Source organism: Gymnoscopelus microlampas (genome assembly GCF_963454915.1).
Source record: "Gymnoscopelus microlampas genome assembly, chromosome: 5".
In the NCBI taxonomy this organism is placed as follows: Eukaryota; Metazoa; Chordata; class Actinopteri; order Myctophiformes; family Myctophidae; genus Gymnoscopelus; species Gymnoscopelus microlampas.
The window spans coordinates 9881391-9885806 of NC_139942.1; the positions used below are offsets into that span (position 1 = coordinate 9881391).

The 4416-nt window shown below is 40.5% G+C and overlaps 1 long non-coding RNA gene across 1 annotated transcript in view; it reads left to right on the forward strand.

The window, feature by feature from the left end:
- The first annotated feature begins 1660 nt into the window (after positions 1-1660).
- Positions 1661-4416, forward strand: part of LOC311044773 — a 4770-nt gene continuing 2014 nt past the window's right edge. Inside the window, exons 1-2 of the long non-coding RNA XR_014600737.1 lie at positions 1661-1980; positions 3590-3871. This is a non-coding gene — a long non-coding RNA (uncharacterized lncRNA). The remainder of the gene's footprint in view (positions 1981-3589; positions 3872-4416) is intronic.

Here is a 4416-nt window from a genome sequence, read left to right on the forward strand (position 1 = left end):
TATCCACTTGTCTGTCCACCTCTACATGGTTATTTAGATCCGTATCCCCACAATTACATATATGACCGCACACCATAAAATAGCTTAGTGTCTAGACATATAGGGCATAGCAGTGGCGGCCATTTTCTGGTTCCACTCCAAAATACTCAATGCATTTTTCCCATTGACATATCCAAAAATATTTATATCAATTCATTGAAGCCTAGAATCAAGCCATCCAGGGTCCTGATGAATCATGACCATAAAACGTTTGATTCTGTGAAAAAACGTTTTTGAAAACGGCAAAACAAAGGGTATTTATTAAATATAGTATATCATATAATTACATATAAAATAAAATAAAATCACAGAAAAAATGTTTTATGGTCATGATTCACCAGGACCCTGGATGGCTTGATTCTAGGCTGAAATTACTTGGATTTGAAAAATGCATTGAGTATTTTGAAGTGGAACCAGAAAATGGCCGCCACTGCTATGCCCTACACGGCTATGGACACACACACACACACACACACACACACACACACACACACACACACACACACACACACACACACACACACACACACACACACACACACACACACACACACACACACGAGTGGGGGGGACATCTACTACTTTAACCCCCCCCCTCCTCCAAAACACCCTCCCACCCACCCCACCCAACTTTTCTCCGTTCCCCCGACGCGCAAGTGCGCGCCAGGGGGGGGGAGCGCCAGAGAGGGGGAGAGAGAGAGAGGGAGAGCGAGAGAGAGCGAGAGCGAGAGAAAGAAGGAGAGAGAGAGGAGTAGTGGGGAGAAGTAGAACAGAAAATACAAGCCCTGACCGCAACTGAGTTTAAACAATATAGTAGGCCTACGCTTATGATTGAAGCAATGTCATTTCTGGGGAATGTCACTCACGTGTCTTCATTTCGTTCCCAAACTACGGCGCACCTCATTTAACCGTTTGTTCGTCTTTTATGTCAGTGTCCGTTATCCTCGCAGTAATGGTTATTTCACAGTGGTCCATTCAGCCGGTGGGGACCCGGTAGAGTCTCCTGGGTCCCCTTGTATTCCATTTGCACTTGCAGTTGATCCACGTAATTCCAACGCCTCCGGCGCCTCCTCTGGGCTGCTGTAGATGGTCGCTATTCCGTCTGTGTTGAACACTTTCAGCTTGGCTGGTGCAATGATGAAAGAACGTATATTTGTCCCTTTGTGTATATATATATATATATATATATATATATATATATATATATATATATATATATATATATATATATATATATATATATATATATATATATATATCTATATCTATCTATCTATCTATCTAGATAGATAGATAGATAGATAGATATATATAGATATAGATATCTATCTATCTATCTATCTATCTATCTATCTATCTATCTATCTAGATAGATAGATAGATAGATAGATAGATAGATAGATATAGATTTAGATAGATATAGATAGATATCAAGTTTATATCAACTATAATCAAGTTTAGCTCACCTCCCCCTATCACTATACTAAAACCATTGTGTTTTGTTTTAAGGAGACCTCGCACTAACTACACTAAAACCGTATTTGTTTTGTTTTAAGGAGACATCACACTATCACTGCTAAAACCATTTTGTTTTGTTTTAAGGAGCCTCTCAGGTGATCGGGTCCTCTCTGCATGTGCTGGCCATAGTGGGAGATGATGTGATCCTTCCTTGTCAAATTGAACCATCTATCAATATGGCCATGGGGACAGTGGAGTGGAGCAGACCTGACCTGAAGCCAGAATATGTGCACATGCTCCAAAATGGAGTTGTGCTTTCTGTTCTGAACCCGCTGTACAACAAGAGGACGTCCCTGTTCCATGGGAAGCTTCCTGATGGAAACATCTCACTGAAGCTGTCCAGGGTGCAGCTCTCAGACGAGGGGATGTTCAAGTGTTTTGCTCCGACCCTTTCCAGCAGCAGTTTGATCCAACTACTTGTTGGTAAGGTTCTGGTCAATATATGGATGTAAAACAACAAGGAAGGAAAGAGCAGGACAGAATAGCTTTCATTAAAAACTGATTGTTAAACAAGACATTTCAAATTCAACTCCTGAACTGTTGAACTGCTACAATAGCCAGGGTTGTAAAAAACATATTTTCTTAACAACTTAAACCTTATATACTTCAGTGTACAATGAATAGCAAAAATAGCCAATATACAAGCTCACAACGTGATGCATCGTGACTCAACAGCTCGTGAGCTTGTAGATCAGCTATTTTCACAATTTCTTGGCCAAAATTGCCTCATTGCCTACGGACCTGTGTTTAACAGAGGACTAAAACTATGGTTGAAATCAAATTATACAACAGGTAGTTCCGACCAAGCAATCTGATTGGTTGAAATAGCTTTCTAGCCGTGCTTCAAACCAGCATCATAGCACGGGCCGAATCACATTAATAAATCACTCCGCACAGAAGTCCGCGCCTGCTTAGACCATATATGGCACAGCTGTGCTGTGACGTCACGCTGTCCCACGGTACGAAAACAAACAGAGAGTATCCTGACCCACCGCCGCCACCGGAGAACAAACAGCTACGCAAAATGGACTATGTTGTTAATTTTGATTTATTTGGTGGACTTACGGTTGATCAATGTTTAGAAGAGGATGAGAAGGAGAAAATAGCCAATCTACAAGTTCACAACGTGACGCGTTGTGAGCTTGTAGATCGGCTATTTTCGCCGTGCGATACCTTCGTACGACGGAGCATATAGCCTACTGGAATCAGCTGTGATGTGCCTCAGCTGTGTTGTGTGCTCTGAGTGCCTCAGAGCGCTGCTACAGGGACTATTTTGTCTCAGTCAAATACACTCTTCTCTTTACAGGGAAACATAATAGCGAAACATTTTTATTATGAATTGCCCCACAATATGAATACATTTGGGTGTGTTTTGTTGGTAACTAACTGTTGTATAATCGCAATATTACACTCGAGGGTGTGCTTTACCTTACATTATTGGCACTTCAGTGATGCTGGCGGAACTCGGCTGCGCCTCGTTCCTGACCGCATCACTGGCGTGCCAATAATGACGGTAAAGCACACCCTCGAGTGTAATATTGCTTAATCAACTGTGCTCACATGAATAGTTTCTGACTGGTTATTGGAATGATTATGTTTATTTTTGTTTCACAAGTTAATATATTGGGTCTGATTTTGATTAGGTTAATTATTACTATTACATATTATTTGTTTGTACTTGAGTGGGTTTTAGACTAGTGTTATTGTATCTTAGAAAAGCCTCCTGTGGACAGGTATTGAAAATTAGCACTCGTGCTATATACACTTTAAGAGCAATGCATCTGGTTCGGCCAGACATTGTGATGTCCAAATAAAATAAACATAACATAAAAATGGATGCCAGGGTCAATGTGGTTAACATATGTTTAAATGTAATTGTTAGATTATGATAATTTGATCAAACATAAATATCAAACATATTCAACAGTCCCCACCCCCCTTACCAGACAGACAGACAGACAGACAGACAGACAGACAGACAGACAGACAGACAGACAGACAGATAATCAATCATGTTTATTTGTTGTTACAGGGGCTGTGTCTCAGCCAGTGCTCTCAGTAATTCGATCAAAAGACAATGGCTTATCTTTGACATGTGATTCTGGGTGCTGGTTTCCACAACCTGAGGTGTCTTGGCTGGACAGTGAGGGAAACAACCTCCCTGCTGAATCCTCAGTGACAGACAGACCTTCTCAACACTGTTACGTTGTCCGGACTGATGTGGCGTTGAGGGGAGCAGGACATGTCACCTGCAGAGTTCATCTACCACGCTTCAACCACACTGTTGAGACACCCTATGTCTATGACATCCCAGGTAATGAATGTTTCCATCACTTTTAATGCATTGAAGAACCTCTGTAAACACCTGTAGATATTGTAGAGGGCCCAACCAACATATCATACTAACATACTAATTACTATGCCAAATTAGTATGTGAAACCTTTTAGTATGCCCCAAAGCTTAGTAGCAACTAAATAGTATGTGAGATGTGTACTAAATTCAGAAAATGTTACATTATTCAACAGTGAATATAACATTGCTATAAATATCCCACAATGCAATGAGGTATCTGTAACAACAACATACCAGCCGACAGCAATCAAAACCTCCATCATAACGTCAGTTATGCTTCTATTAAACACATGTAGAATGTTGTTATTTATTCTATTAAACAAATATAGAATGTAGTTCTTTGTTGAAACTGTCCAATAAATACGTTTTAACTGCTATGCACAGTGATGAAACAGGAACATGTATTTGTAGTACCTCTGGTTTGTCACAAGATGGGCCACTTTCCTAACATTCAGTGTGGTCTTATTAGTATGTCTGAGATGCATCTGGAAATGCATCTGCATCTG